Source organism: Mirounga leonina, unplaced genomic scaffold, assembly GCF_011800145.1.
Source record: "Mirounga leonina isolate KUSES-001 unplaced genomic scaffold, KU_Mleo_1.0 Mir_53, whole genome shotgun sequence".
Classification (NCBI taxonomy): Eukaryota; Metazoa; Chordata; class Mammalia; order Carnivora; family Phocidae; genus Mirounga; species Mirounga leonina.
In genome coordinates, this window is record NW_023270807.1 from 4895503 (window position 1) to 4912522 (window position 17020).

The 17020-nt window shown below is 36.1% G+C and overlaps 1 protein-coding gene across 3 annotated transcripts in view; it reads left to right on the forward strand.

Annotated features, from left to right (window-relative positions):
* ZFAND3 (zinc finger AN1-type containing 3) overlaps window positions 1-17020 on the forward strand; it is a 336375-nt gene that overhangs the window by 82414 nt on the left and 236941 nt on the right. Inside the window, exon 1 of one of the 3 annotated variants that reach the window (XM_034991367.1) lies at window positions 13257-16376. The exons of the other annotated variants lie outside the window; for them this stretch is intronic. The gene's annotated coding sequence lies outside the window, so the exon portion shown is untranslated. Of the gene's footprint in view, window positions 1-13256; window positions 16377-17020 lie in introns of those variants that run through there. 3 annotated transcript variants of the gene reach the window in all.

The following is a 17020-nucleotide window of genomic DNA, read 5'->3' on the forward strand; positions in this document are numbered from 1 at the left end:
GGCTGTATCGCAGAAGCCCATTTTGTACCCTCTCTCAAGTCTGATTTCTTTTGAGCAGTATTTGGAGATATATCTACATTGTTGGATGTAGTGTGTTTCATTCATTTTCATTATGTATACTATTCCATTGTAGGAACATGCCAGTGTATTTACCCATTCTAGTGTTGAAGGACATTTGGGTTGTTTGTTATGAATATTTTGTGTACATATCTTGTATTGTACCTGAGCATGTATTTTTCTTGGGTGTATAACTAGGAGTGCTAAGACCTGTGCCAAGATAGAAGTTTCTGTATTGCCTATTTGAATAGATGATGACAAATTACTTTTCAAAATTATACCATATGGGTTCTGGTTGCTTCATATTCTTGTTGAGACTTGGTATTGTGGTTCTTTTTGATATTATTCTCTGATAGAGTCATATTATCTTATTACGGTTTTAATTTACATTTCCCTGATTACTGCATTGTTTTTCAAAATTAAAAATACTTTTTTGAAGCATTAAAAAACTTAAAAATAAAAAGGCTTTGGCCTTTTGGTTTGTCTTTTCCTCATTGAATTGTAGGAGTTCTTATACATTCTGTATTTTAAGTTATGTGTGCTATGGATAGTTTTTCTTAATCTACTCTCTTCTCTCTGTCAATGAAGAGATTTTCTTATGAATGAAAAGATAATTTTAGTGTATTCCAGTGTAGTAATTCTTTATGGTTAGTGCTTTATGACTTCTAAGAAATCTTTCTCTATTTAGAGGACATGAGGGCATTTTTCTTCTGTTACCATTTTTGAGCTCTATTGTTTTGTCTTTCACAGTTAGATCTGTAATCCACCTGAAACTAATTTGTTTGTATGATATGAGGTAGGCATCAAGGTTCATTTTATTCCATATAGACATTTAATGGGCCAACACCATTTATTTATTGAAAGAAAAATCCTCTTTCCCTGACTGCTGTGCAGTAACACCTTCCTTATAAATCAAATGTCCATACATGTGGTCTTGTTCTGGATTTTCTATTCTGATATATTAGTTTGTCTATACTTGTTCTAGTACCCAACTGTTTAGTTACTATAGTTTTACAGTCTACAGAGAGTTTTGATATCTGATAGAGTAAGCCATCCAGCTTTGTTTTTCTTCAAGATTGATTTGGCTGTTTTTGGTTATTTGAATTTCCACCTAGATTTTAGAATCAGTTTGTTAATTTTCTTATAAAAATTGATTGGAATTTTGATTGGGATTGCATTGATAATTTTAGATTTGGGAAGAATTTTTTATTGCATTTTTCAGCCATAAACATGGTATCTTCATTTATTTAGGTTTTCTTAAAATTTTATCAACTACGTTTTACAGTTTTCAGAATAGTTTTTTTTTTTTTTTTTAAGATTTTATTTATTTGAGAGAGAGAATGAGTGGTGGGGAGGGGCGGGGCCGGGCAGGGGGAGAGAGAGAGGCAGACTCCCTGCTGAGCAGGAAGCGGGATCCTGGGCTCAATCCTAGGACGCAGAGATCATGACCTGAGCTGAAGGCAGATGTTTAACCTGCTGAGCCACCCAGGTGCCCCTCAGAATAGTTTCTTGCACATATTATCTATTTATATAATCGTTTACTCTGTGAATTAGTTTACTTCTGTCTTTTAAATTCTTGTACCTTTTACTTGTTTCACTTTTTTTTTTTTTTAAAGATTTTATTTATGTGACAGAGACAAAGCGAGAAAAGGAACACAAGCGGGGGAGTGGGAGAGGGAGAAGCAGGCTTCCCGCAGAGCAGGGAGTCTGATGTGGAGCTTGATCCCAGGACCCTGGGATCATGACCTGAGCTGAAGGCAGTCGCTTAACGACTGAACCACCCAGGCACTCCTGTTTCACTTTTTTTTAAGTGCACTGACTGGGCTGTCTTGTATATACTTGAATAGATGTATAAATGTCGTAATAACAGTTTTACTTGTTTTATTTTGTTCTGAAACAGAAAGCTTTCAGTTTTTCACCATTGTTTGATGTTCCCTGTTGGGGAACCCCTTTTCTGATTAAGGAAGTTCACTTCTATTCTTAAATGAATTTTGAAAAATCATGGGTACATGTAAATACCTAATTTTTCTCCTTTTGTTGGGATGCTCTTCTGTTTTTCTCCTTTCTTTTCTTTTCTTTTTTTTTTTTTTTTAAAGATTTTATTTATTTTTTGACAGAGACAGACACAGCGAGAGAGGGAACACAAGCAGGGAGAGTGGGAGAGGGAGAAGCAGGCTCCCGGCCGAGCAGGGAGCCCGATGCAGGGCTCGATCCCAGGACCCTGGGATCATGACCTGAGCCGAAGGCAGACACTTAACGACTGAGCCACCCAGGCGCCCCTCTCCTTTATTTTCTTAATGTGGTATATTATATTGATGTTTGGGTATTAAACCAGCCTGAGATTCCCAGAATAAACCCACTTTATTGTGTTGTAGTGTCCTTTTATTGCTTATTTTGGTTTGCTAAATTTTGCTTATATTTATTGCCTCTACGTTCATTAATGAGGCTGGTCTATAATTTTTATTTCTATTTTTGTTTTATTTATTTATTTATTATTTATTTATTGCTTGCCTGTAATGCATTTGTTGGGTTTTGGCATTAAGGTTATGCTAGCGTCATCAAAGGAACAGACAAGTGTTTTTCTCTTTCCATTCTCTGCTAAGTGTTTATTATTGACTTACTCTTAATTCTCCATAGATTGCCAGTAAAGCCAACTGAGCTTGAAGCTTTCTTTTCTTTTCTTTTCTTTTTTTTTTTTTTTAAAGATTTTATTTATTTATTCATTAGAGAGAGAGAGAGAGAGGGAGAAGCAGGCTCCCAAGGAGCAGGGAGCCCGATGCGGGGCTCGATCCCAGGACCCTGGGATCATGACCTGAGCTGAAGGCAGACGCTTAGCCATCTGAGCCACCCAGGCGCCTGAAGCTTTCTTTATTGGAATAATTTAAATTATGGATTTATTTTCTTTATTAGTTACAGGATTTGGTTAGATTTTCTAGTTGTTCCTAGTTTTGGTAAGTTTTTTTCCCCTACAATTTATCTACATTTCAAATTTATTGCCATAATACTGTTTGTAATATATCCTCTTTTAAAATATAGGTATGACTTACCTGTAATAAGGTATATGATGTTAAATTTACAACTCAGTGCATTTTCACAGCTCTATATTTGTATCTGTATCTCTGTCTGTATATCATTGCAATCACCATCTAGATCCACAAAACATTTCTAGGGCCCCTGTAGGCTCCTCCTTGCCCTGTCCTAGGCAAAGCTACCTCTGTAGGTAACCACTATTTTAATTTCTGTCACCACAAATTGAGTTTTACCTGTTTCATACATCATATAAGTAGAGTAGGTTCTTTTTTGTGTCTAGTTTCTTTTCCTCAGAATTATGTCTGAAAGGTGCATCTTTGTGGTTGCTGATGGTAGCAGTTCTTATTCCATTCTGTGAATATAGAAGTCTATATGTTTGTTCTCCTGTGGGTGGACGTTTGAGTTATTTTCAGTCTTTGTTATGAATTATACTGTTAGGAACATTGCTTCACATGTCCCTTGTTAGAAATCCAGTCTCAATTCTCTTGGGTATATACACCGAAGGGAATTGTTAAGTTATAGGTTATGTATGCTTAGCTCTTTCGATGGTGACTATACCAGTTTAGCAGCAGCAGTATTAGAATTCCAGTGTTCTACACATTTGTCAACATTTGGATATTTTCCGTCTTTTTGATTTTAGCCATTCTGTTGGTATTATATTGTGATTTTAATTTGCATTCTCTGATGTCTAATGATGTTGAGCAGTTCTACATTTGCTTATTGACCACAGAGGTATCCACATTTTTAAAGTGCCTATTCAGGTGTTTTGTCCATTTTAAACTTGGACGCAAGTGTCTTATTGATTTATAGGAATTCTTTGTATATAGGATAGTATATATCACATGCATACATACGAACACACACACCACTTACATAGATGAACTGCAGCTATCTTCTTCCAATTGTGATTTACTTTTCATTCTCTTAGTGTTTCAATGGACAGAAGTTCTTAATTTTAATGAATTACAGCGGAAGAGGGAAAGAATCTCAGGAGCCCATAGTGGGGCTCAATTTCACAACCCTGAGATCATGACCTGAGCCGAAACCAAGAGTCAGTTGCCCAACCAGCTGAGCCACCCAGGTGCCCCTCTTCCCATACTTACTCTTAATGTTTTAATTTATAGTGTATTTATACTTTAGTCTGAAAAAATTACGTAGCAAACTACCTTTTCAGTGTTCCTGAGATTGCACATTATGATTTAAAATTTTACTCCCTTAAACAGACTTGCAGAAGACATCTCATTTTCAAGAAAATCTCAAGGGAAAGTAATTGTAAAAGTGGTGTTTAAGTAGATTTCCTTTTATGTAGAAAGCCAGTGTAGAATTTATAATCTTAAATAATGGATAATATTGAGTGTTTGCAATTTTAGATACTATCTTTAGCTGACTTAGCTCCCTAAGCAGAGTGCATTGTTTCTGTAGTTTTTTTCTTTTTGGAAAAGCATCAGTATTTTATAAAGAATAGGTAACTTGCTTGTTACTAGTATTTGTAATGATGAGGTTATTAACTCATTCAACAAATACTTGTCACCATTCCATTATGTTCTACCCATTCATTGTTCAATGCTCTGGGAATATAGCTTTTATTCTTGTTGTGGGGCAGGAGTGGGGCAAGAATAAATTAAGTATATAATAGTAAATAATAGGTAATGTTAGAAAAATAAAGCGTGCAGGCAGGCTAAGGAGTGCTGAGGTTTGGAGAATAGGAGATGTATTTTAAAATAGGGGGTGCCTGGGTGGCTCAGGTCATGGTCCCAGGGTCCTGGGATCGAGCCCCACATCGGGCTCTCTGCTCGGCGGGAAGCCTGCTTCTCCCTCTCCCACTCCCCCTGCTTGTGTTCCGTCTCTCACTGTGTCTCTCTCTGTCAAATAAATAAAATCTTAAAAAAAAAAAAAAAAGGATGTACCTTAGGGAAGAATCTACAAGAACCTCGTAATAGTGGCTGCTTCTAATAGGGGGATCTGGGCATGTGGCAGGCAGGGGTGGGAATGAGACATACTTTCACTAATACTCTTTATTTAGTGCCTTTTGAATTTTCTATCATGTGATACATTTGTAAGAATAAATTTTATTAAAAGAGGCTGCTATGTTGTTAGAGATGAGGGAGTAGGGAGCTGCCCTACTTTCCACAGTCCATTCTGGTCCTTTTTCTGTGGTCAGGGCTTTCTTTCTTTCTTTCTTTTTTTTTTTAAAGATTTTTTAATTTATTTTTTGACAGAGAGAGACACAGCGAGAGAGGGAACACAAGCAGGGGGAGTGGGAGAGGGAGAAGCCAACTCCTCGCTGAGCAGGGAGCCCGATGTGGCGCTTGATGTGGGGCTTGATCCCAGGACCCTGGGATCAGGACCTGAGCCAAAGGCAGAGGCTTAACAACTGAGCCACCCAGTGCCCCGTGGTCAGGGCTTTCTTATTCAAAAATGATACGTGGTTCTTTAATTGTAATTCCTACTAATAGCATATTAAGGAGAAAGACTCCCTGAGAAAGCAAGGGAGTTTTAAGTGGCAAATGGGTAGGAGATGAAAGTTATTATCAAATCTGGTAAAACTCTTTGCTGTTATTTTTTTTATTTTTTGAGGTATAATTGACATACAGTATTAATTACAGATGCACAACATAGTGATTTGATATTTGTATACGTTGTGAAATGGTCACCACAAGAGTCTAGTTACCATCTGTCACCTTAAAAAGTTAATGTAATATTATTTTCTATATTCCCTATGTACATTACATTTGCATGACTTATTTTATACCTGGAAGTTTGTGCTTCTTAATTTTCTTCCCCCATTTCATTACTCATCTCTTCTGTGGCAACTATAATTTGTTCTCTGTATCTATAAGTCTGGGTTTTGTTTTGATTGTTTTGTTTTTTAGATTCCACAAATAAGTGAAATCATGCGGTGTTTGTCTTTCTCTGACTTATTTAGCATAATACCCTAAAGGTCCATTCATGTTGTCACAAATGATAAGATTTCTTTTTTTCCCCTCCCTCCCTCCTTTCCTTTGTCTGAACGGTATTCCATTGTGAATATATACCACATCTTCTTTCTCCATTCATCCATCAGTGGACGTTTAGGTTTGTTTGGATGGATACCCAGTAGTGGAATTGCTGGATTGTATGGTAGCTCCATTTTGGATTTTTTTTTGAGGACCCTCCATACAGTGTTTTCCAGAGTGGCTCTGCCAATTTACAGTCCTACGATCAGTGTACGAGGGTGCCCTTTCCTCCGCATCCTCACCAGCACTTATCTTTTGTCTTTTTGATGATATCCGTTCTGACAGGTGTGAGCTGATACCTCGTGATTTTGATTTGTATTTCCCTGATGATTAGTGATATTGAGCATCTTTTCATCTGCCTGTTGGTCATCTGTATGTTTTCTTTGGAAAAATGTTTATTCAGACTCTCTGCCCATTTTTTAAAATTGGATTGTTTTTTGTTATTGTATGAGTTCTTTATATATTTTGGATATTATCCCCTTATCAAAGATAAGATTTGGAAATATTTTCCCCCAGTCGGTAGATTGCCTTTTTGTTGATGATTTGTTTCACTGTGTGAAGCTTTAGTTTAATGTAGTCCCATTTGTTTATTTTTGCTTTTGTTTCCCTTGCCTTTGGAATCAGATTTAAAAAAAAAATGCTTATACTGATGTTATGGAGCTTATGGCCATTTTAAATTTACAACAAAGAAGGCAAGAATGAACAATGGGGAAAGGACAGTCTTCAATAAATGGTATTGGGAAAACTGGACAGCCACATGTAAAAGAATGAACTAAACCACTGTTACACTATATAAAAATTTACTCAAAATGGATTTAAAGACTTGAATGTAAGACCTGAAACCATAAAACTCCTAGAAGAAAATATAGGTGATAAAGCTTCTTTGCTGATAATTTAAAATCCTGCTTAATAAGGCTGTGCTTCTTTTTCACATGGAAATAAAACCATCAATGACTAACTGCCAGTGTTCGGTTAAGCCTTTTAGAGAAGCTTTAGTCCCTTGAATAAAAGCAGTGAGGCTGGGTGAAGGTGTGATGGCCAACACCATATGCTGGGTTGCTGCCTCCATTACCACATCTGAACTGCCACTTCAGGCTTTCCTGAGGTTTCTCTTAAAAAACCCAAAAGGATTCACAGGTCCTTGGGTTAACTACTGGAGGGACCTTCTAACTGGGGCCACTAACAACATTGCAAAAGATAGAAGTAACTTAATTTTTTACCTAGATGTCGGATTCTATATGTCAATCCAGTTAACTTGTAACACTGGCGCTATTAAGGGTTAATCTTCAGTATTCTATTGTTTTGTCCTCGGTGATAACTTTTTTTGGCTTTAGCTTTTATACTTGTAAATTTGGCAAATACGATTAATGCCTGGCAAAGGTAGAGGTAGGATTAATTTGGATTCTGGATATAAAATGTTATAAGAATATAACCTCAATAAAAATCACAAAACAAAATTTTGTCTGTATCTTTTGATGTGTTTTAGGCCCTTCTTGTACGGGTCTGGTGCAGTCATGTCCATATTTCCATTAGCTGTAATCATGAATTGGATCTCGTTTACTTACCATTTTACAAACATTCTGTGTTATTTTGTGTGAAAATGGTTTCATAGATGGTTTTAAATATTAATAATTTGAGATTATAGTTGTCTTCAGAGTAATATAAAGTTGGAAAATTGGCAAAATATATTAAGCTGTAATTTAGGGTGAATCTTTACACTTCTCTAAAAAGTATTAATTTTTAAAAGGTTGTTTTGATCACGGATCTCCCAAGTTTTAGAGGTTCTTTATTTGTATGTAACAAGAATTTTTAAGCTTAGAAAGCCATTCTTATAACTCCTTTATTCATTGGGTAGAGTTGTGTCAGAATTATAATTAGCTGTATCATTAAAAGCCCTTGTAATTTAAAGTGTAAATATTGAAGCTTTCAAGTTAGATTCAATAACAAGAAACCAAAATACTGATAGTTGATATCTTCTTTGTTTGGAACACAAAATATTCTGGCTAGCTTTTAGACTAATAATACAGTTTCCAGAGATTGAATAAAATTGTGTATCACTAATGTACCAGTAGTCTAGGTTACCACAGTTGTTTTCTGTGCACTTTGTCATTCAGGGGCTGATCATCATTTTCTGAATTTTCTAAATTACCTTCAAAGTTTCTCTGTCTACTGTATAAACCTTTACTGCTTCCTGGCTTTTACTTAACAGCACTTACTCCCTTTAACTAGTAGGGCAAGAGGGAATTTAGAGTATGTAAAATTCACATTAGGTCACTAGTAGTTATGGTTTTTGGAAAGATAAAAGAAGGTTTAACAATAGATGAGAATTTTAAAGGTATCCTTTGATTTTAATATCAATGGTAGTATACTCTAATATCATGAATAAATTAATATAAGTAGGTAGAATTGATGAAAAAGTTTTTAAACTTGCAATTTGTTCATCAAAAATATGCTTGCTTTTTAAAAATTGTTTTCCATAAATAAGTTGGAATCTGTGTGCTCTGTACCTTCAAGTTGCTCACTGCTATTACCAAACAATAGTCCCTTTGTGAGGTGTGAGGTTTTTGTTCTGTGGATATTCCCAAAGGGCTATATGAGGAAATTCTGAAATAAAGGGATAGATGAACTTTAAAAAAAAAAAACCACTTGGCCTACTTGGAAGGGAATAAACAACTACGGGCTACAGTTTTTGCTTCTCTGGAATGCCAAATTTCAGCTCAGAGCAAATTCTTCAGCAGAGCAATAAACCTTTGAAAATTGCTTTATAATGGAAATGCTGACAGACCATTAACTATAGTGGTGCAGATGCACTGCTCTGACATACATAAGGTTTTCCCAAGTTGCTAAATACAATAAACCATGTTGGGCAGTGTACATCCTGTGGAAGCCTATATGGGTGTATACAGTTTGTCGTGTTATGCCACCTAATTATTAATGGAGAAGCTCAAACATAGCACCTTTGACATGCAGGAAAAGTATCATTTTAGAAGGAAAGAGTGGTTTAGGCTCTGCTGATGCTGATAGCTCATTTTATGTTTGCCACACTGGAAAAGGCCCAGGGTAAATTTAACATGATGCATTTAATCACCATTCCAATTACAGTGCCACTGAAGCAGATCAGTGTTTTCTTACTACCAATTCATTGGAACTTCTAGGTCATAAAGTATCATTATTAGGCATATTGGAAAGTCTCAGCCCAATGGAAATGGGGATTCTGGGATTTTTCCAATTGCTTTGAAATAGTAACGGAGGCTGCTTGGATGTACATTTTCCCCATGTAAAATGAAAATTGGAATTTAAAGGGATTGATATGACAAAGTGAGAATCCTATAATGCCCCAAGGAAGGATGAAGCAGAATGTTCACATCCAAAAGTAAAATGAGGGAAATGATGAAAAGGGGTGGATACTTCCATAGCAGCCTGCTTAATGACTGATACCCTGTTAATAATAAGTGTTATGAGAGTATGTCTTATTCCTGGCTTGTTCATAGCACCTAGCACAGTTCCTGGCACATAATGTGGGTGTAAGTTTTAATAGAATTTATTTGTGCTTGTGTATTTGAAAACGTTTTGAGGCTAGATTGTCAGGCGCCTTGCTAAATGTTGTGTAAGGTTACTAATAAAATGTGTGTGTGTGTGTACATACATACATACATAATAATACATTATATACATACACAGCTAGAATTTATAAAAGATTTCTAAAGGCATTATTAGGTACAATTTGATATGTTGAATATCATGAATTAATGCGAAGATTCAAGTGTATTTTGGGTAGAATCATGTCCTTTGAAATGAAAATATATAGTAAAAAGATCTGACATCATTACTAGATTGTAATAAGTCTGATAACCCTATACTCTAAAATCAATGCTAATTGGACCAGGCTTATCTTATCCTCTCTTTGACTAAAAAAAAAATTTCTTTTCCCACTTGACTATGGCAATTCCTAAATTTTTTTGTTCACCTGCACTTTTAAGAAAACAGGAATTCGTGGGCACTAGCCAAGATTTTGATTCACTAAGTCTAGGGTGGAGACTGGGAATCTATGTTTTGTTGTTGTTGTTGTTTGTTTTTTAATTTCCTTTCCTTGGGTGTTTATGTACAGCCACTCCCCCTGCCCCACTTTATGATTTACTTTGAAATGAGTGGTGACAATTATTTTGGACTTTTTGGGTTCTCTGGAAATGATAACCAGCACAGTAATGTCTTGGAAGGAAAGAAATGGCTAGCATATGTCATACTGAAGGTCTTTTTAAGACTAGCGTTGACTTTCTGTCCATATTTCACCAGAAGTCTACTGTCAGAGTTTGAGGAAAGATACGATATTCTTTTTTTTTCCCCCCTGTGGCATATTCACAAAAGTTGTATTATGGAAGGTGCCTTAGAAATTATTTGGTTTATTCCCTTCCTCTTATATTTGAGTTAATCTTAAAAATGTTTGTGTTTGAATCCCAGTTGTACCTCTTATTTGTTGTTGCCTCATTTCTCTGAGCCTTGGTTTCCTATACATAAATTGGGGTTAGGGGCGCCTGGGTGGCTCAGTCAGTTGAGCGCCTGCCTTTGGCTCAGGTCATGATCGCAGAACCCTAAGATAGAGCCCTATGTCGGTCTCCCGCTCAGTGGGGAGCCTGCTTCTCCCTCTCCTTCTGCTGCTCCCCCTGCTTGTGTGTGCTCTCTCTGTCAAATAAATAAAGTTGTTGAAAAAAAATAAATTGGGGATAACAATACCTACCTACCATACAGGTTTTTAAGGATTAAAATACACAAAAAATGCCTAGCATATATCTTGCATGTAGTAGGTGCTCAATAAATGTTAGATTTTAAGGCATATCTATTATACAAACTGTAGTATACATAAAAGCCAAAAGAGGTAGGAAAATTATAATAAATTCAAGTTAAATATCCTGTTTGTATACCTACAGGCAGTTTTTGTAAATTATGGTAAAATACATATAAAACCCACCATTTTAACTATTTTGAAGTGTACAGTTCAATGGCATTTAGTACGTTTACATTGTTGTATGTTTACATTGTTTACACTATCTAGTTTCAGAACATTTTCATCACCCTAAAAAGAAACCTGTACCCATTAAACAGTCAGTCCCTATTTCCTCTACCCCTCCCCAGACCATGCCAGTCACTAATCTTTCTGTCGTTGCAGATATGCCTATTTTGTATACTTTGTGTGAAAGGAATCATACAACTTGGGACCCTCTGTGTATGGTTTCTTTCACTTTGTATGTTTTTAAGGTCCCTGTGTGGTCTAGCATGTACCAGTACTTCATTCCTTTTTATGGCTGGATAGTATCCATTGTATGGATATACACCAAAGTTTGTTTATGCATTCATCAGTTGATGAACATTTGAGTTCTTTCCACCCTTTGGCTATTGTGACTAATGCTGCCACCAACATGCATTTACAAATTTTTGTTTGAACGCTTGTTTTCAGTTCTTTGATTCATATAGTAATTCTATATTTAACTTACTGAGGGAACCACCGAACTGTTTTCCATGGTGGATGTGCCATCTTACATCCCACCAGCAATGTATAAGGGTTCTCATTTCTCCACATCCTGGCCAGCACTATTTTTTATTATAGTTACCCAATCAGGTGTGAAGTATATCTCATTATAGTTTTGATTTGCATTTTGCTGATAACTACTGACATTAGGCATCTTTTCATTGGGCTTGTTGGCCATCTGTATATCTTCTTTGGAGAAATGTCTTTTGGTTTTTTTTGTCTTTTTGTTGTTGAAGGCAGAATCTTTTAATTATGAAATTAATTGTATCATTTTTAGGGGGCTTCTTTGGGAATATAAAAATATTTGGGAATATAACAGTAAGGGATTGGAGTTCTTTTGAAGTAACATTTGATTGAATGTTTTATTTTTATCTATTTTTTGTAGAAATGTAACTACCTTTAATTATATAGTTTAGCCTCCTTTCGTACTCCCTGCCTCCAGTCTCCACTAGCAGATAGCCACATTTATTCCTTTCCAGATTATCATTTTATATTGGTGTTTTTTTCCATAGACTGTTCCTTTCTCAACTTTTTTGTTAACTTTATTGAAGTATAATTTATATACCATAAAATTTCACTCATTGTAGCTATACAGGTTGATGATTTTTTAGTACATTTATAGTGTTGTACCACCATTACCAAATTCAGTTTTAGAACATTTATAGCACCTTGAAAAGTTTCCTCAGCACTGTTGGTGGTAAATTTCTGTGCCCACCTCCAGGCAATCACTGATCTGCTTTCTGTTTCTATTCTATAGATTTGTCCTTTCTTGATACTTTTCACATAAATGTAATCATAATATGTAGAAAGAAGATTAGCTTCTTTCACTGAGATTAATGTTTTCAAGGTTCGTCATCCTTGTAGCATGTACCCATAGTGTGTTCCTTTTTATTGCTTAATCTGTAGATTGTATCACATTTTATTTATTCACCAGTTGATGGGCATTTGAATTGTTTCTAGATTTTGGCTATTATGAGTAATGAATGTTCATGTACAAATCGTTGTGTGGACATCCTCCCTCAGCTTTTTACTTTGAAACCTTTCAAGTCTATATAGAAAGGTTGAGATAATATAATGTGTGTGTGTGTGTGTATACATATATATAAAATAAACGTCTATATGTGCCTCACTTAGATTCACTGATTGTTAACATTTGCTCCCCATGCTTTACCTCTTTTTGTGAATACACCTTTTGCATAATTGTTTACAGATTATCATGATAGTTTATGTATTAAGTATTTCAGTATGAATCTTTAAGAATGAGGACATACATTGTCATACATAATCACAGTATCATAATCAGACTTAAAAATTAGCAATAATTTCATAACATCAACTATTTTATATACATACTGAAATTTCCCCAGTTGTTCCAAAAGTGTCTTCTAGAGCTTTTTTTACCCCCTTTCTTCTAATCCAGGATCCAGAAATGATTTATAGTTTGCATTTGGTTATTTCTCTTAGTCTCTCTCTCTCTTTAAGATTTTATTTATTTATTTGGGGGGGTGGTGAGTGAGAGAGCACAAGCAGGGGGAGTGGCAGAGAGAGAGGGAGAAGCAGGCTCCCCGCTGAGCAGGGAGCCCCACTCGAGGCCCTGTCCCAGGATCCTAGGGTGATGACCTGAGCCAGAGGCAGATGTTTAACTGACTGAGCCACCCAGCTGCCCCTCTCTTAATCTCTTTTAATCTGGAATAGTTCCTCTGCTTTTTTTGTTTTTAATGTTCACCGAGGTTTAAGAATATAGGCCACTTAATCCCAAATTTTAGATTCGTGTCCTTGCTTTCTCATGATTTAAATTAAACATTTTTGGCAAGGATACCTTAAGGTTGTGTACTTTTTTCATACAACAGTGATTAAATGAAAAAGTGAGTTAAAGTGTGGAATCATGAAAAATACCTTAAATAATTTAAAACATTGAAATAGGACACATGGAATGTCTCCTTACTTGTGTAGCTAAATGAGATCACTTAGTTAAGGTATTGATTGCCAGATTGTAAAGGTATGACTTTTTGTATTTAGCAATTTATAGGAGGAAACTTTGAGATCATATGCTGTCTTGTTTTTCAATAACCTTTTACCTAATGGTTTTAGTAAGTATCATTGCTTGAAGTAGTTACTACCTGGAGGAGGGTGCATAGAATGCTCTTACAAAATAACTTCATTGTGCAGTTGAAAAGGCATTTTGTATTGTCTTCCTTAGGTTTCTGTGTTTAGTCTCCTTGACTTTGTTATATTGTACTTTCAGTTTCAGAGAGAAATTTATTAGTAGCATGTAAGGTGTGGAGATGGATTTTATGTTTTAGAAGTTGCTTTTGATATTTGATTGCAGTTCAGCAGTCAACTGAGCAAGATAGTAGAGAAATTAATGGAATCTAGTAAGAAGGAACACTTCCTCTATAGTAAGTAAACATATATCAACTACTTTGCCAAAACCCCCCAGATTTGTTTTCTGAATGTTAAGAATTTCATATATAGTTTACTTTTTCTCTGCATTTTTGTTTTTTAAAGATTTTGGTAGAGTGGCTAGTTTTGTCATCTGTGCATCCTGAAATTGCTTATATTATGATGCTGATTAATCATGGGTAGATTCTCAGAATGTTACATTTAAATCTGTAAATACTTTTCTTTCTTTTCTTGGGAAAAGAGAATATGGTATGTCAGTAATCTCTGTAATTAATGTGGTTTGTGACTGGCTTGCCTCCCAACATGTATATCAGATGTCTCTTATTCTAGTAAGACTGATAGGTAAGTGAAGAATATGTGTTAAAGCATGGAATGCTAAAAAATAATTTAGATGCCTTAGGTTAATTTAAAACACAAATGTATATAATTTGTATTTTTTGCAGTAGGCTTAAGACCTTATCTTTGCATACTAGTCAACATTGATTTGAGAGGCATCCATATGGGCTGTATAAGCCACACAAATAATACATCATTTGTGATGGTTAAACATTAGGAATATGGCCTTTGGGACTAGGCTTTCTGGGCTGGAACCCTCATCTGCCTCTTACTAAAATCTGAACTTAGGCAAGTTACTTACAATTTCTCTGTGCCTCAGTTTTCCCATGTGCAAAATGCCAATAATAGCAATGTGTTAGTAATTGTAAAACACATGCTAGCTTAAAATGGTTACCTTGTTTAATCTTGCTGGTAACTGGCACATAAATGCCTAAGTGTTTGTTAATCAATGTCCAGATTTGGTCTCAGTAAGTGGAGTGAGACATCTGCGAAAACCTGAGGGCACTTTAGGTTTTTATGATTTGTTCCTCAATCTTTAAAGTTGTCTTGCCCATGCCTAATATGACAGCATTCTTTTTTTAACTTTTTTCAACATGACTGACTTTTAGCTATTCAAAATATTCAACATAGATTTCATAGAAATAATGCTTTCTTTTTGCACTTATGGGTTTAGGTAGTCAACTGTGTGATCACAGCAACAAGTAAACTAGGCATAGTTATTAGGCATAGACAGATATGGGAACAAAAAAAACCAACTAGTTCTTCATAAAGCTTCAGCTTAACTGATAGGAGTGGAAATAAGCCTCTGTATTGGAAAAAAGTTTTGCTGGCTGGGAGAGCATCTGACAAGCTGTGGGCCTGTTAGTCTGCTTTATGGAGGGTCTCAAGCATAAGTAAATATAGCCAGTTGAGTGAAGTCTTGTAATGGAAACTACTGTTGTATTCTTTGAAGAAGATGCTGTTGCAGACTCACCATATTAAGGTGCCTAGTATAGGTTATCTGTTATGGGTCTGTCTTCTGCTAGATTTTAGCCTTTCATCCTATTTTTCTTGTGCTGATTAAGGTAGCTTATGTTTGTGGAAAGTAGCAAGTTCTATGACCCGGAAGGTAGATGGATCCATGATTATTAAGCTCTTCTTAGAGCAGTTTGTCACAGCTCAGCACCGGTCCTCAGCACTGGGGAGGGGGCCATGCACTCTATTACGCTGAATTCTGAGAGATGGGTCCTGAGCTTTTTAATATTTCCACCAGAGTCTTAGATGGTGGCACACAGAATATGCTCATTAAGTTTGTGAATGACATCAAGTTTGGGTAAGATAGATGATTCAATAGGCAACTGGATTAAAATTCAAAATATCTGAGGTTTAGAAAAGTTGGTGGATAGATATAGTATGTCTGTGTATGTATTCGGCAGGGTCAAGGCAAGATAATTTTCTTAAGGGAAGTAAACAGCTCTGGAAATTTAGTATAGGAGTAGGATTGGGTTGGTACCAGTGGTAGTACAAAGAATTCTATAAGGTGATAAGAAAACCAGTTAAATAAGAGTCCGTGATGCTTTTTGCATTTGAAACCACTGATAACAAGTCCTATAATTGGAGTGGTGCTTAAAGAAATCCTAGGCCATCCCTTTACGATATTTAGTATTAGACTATCACAGGGTATGCATTCAACGAAGATCTCAGAAAAATGTTCCAGAGTGAGAAAACTAGAAAGTTAGGAAATAGTCTCCATCAGAAGGTTTTAGTAGGTAGTTAACCTAGAAATAATGGAGAGTGTAGTAGTTCTCTTAGTAGATCATAATTACATTATTGTATGGTCATAGACTCATAGAATGTCATAGGTCACTGGTCTAAGTAACCCACTTTATTTTAACAAAGGCTAAGAAAACCCAAACGTGAGGTCAGACACTTAAGCCAGGCCCCTTCCTCCCAGGCCACTGCTGTTATTAGTACGATGTGGGACTCGATCCCAGGACCCTGGGATCATGACCTGAGCTGAAGGCAGATGCTTAACCATCTGAGCCACCCAGGTGCCCTCAATTTTGTATTTTATTTTATTTTATTTTATTTTTTAAAGATTTTATTTATTTATTTGAGAGAGAGAGAATGAGAGACAGAGAGCATGAGAGGGAGGAGGGTCAGAGGGAGAAGCAGACTCCCTGCTGAGCAGGGAGCCCGATGCGGGACTCGATCCTGGGACTCCAGGATCATGACCTGAGCCGAAGGCAGTCGCTTAACCAACTGAGCCACCTAGGCACCCCGCCCTCAATTTTGTATTTTAAAGTGAATGACTAAAATAACCAGGAAATGGAAATTTTGAACTTAATTCCTTTTCAGTGAGTTTTGGACTAGGAATAAGGAGAGCAGTTTCTTTTCTGCTATCATCTTTCAGCCATATCTCATTACATAAAGTAGGTGTGGTCCTGACCTTTTCACCCACCCCTTGAGAATATCCTAGTAGACTGATAAAGCACATAAAATGTTTAGAATTTGAGCAAATGAAAGGTGCTATTGGAGTATAAAAGATGTTCATTTTTATTTTTTTTAATTATTTATTTATTTATTTGAGAGAGAGAGAATGACAGAGAGAGAGAGCATGAGAGGGGGGAGGGTCAGAGAGAGAGGCAGATTCCCTGTCGAGCAGGGAGCCCGATGTGGGACTCGATCCTGGGAG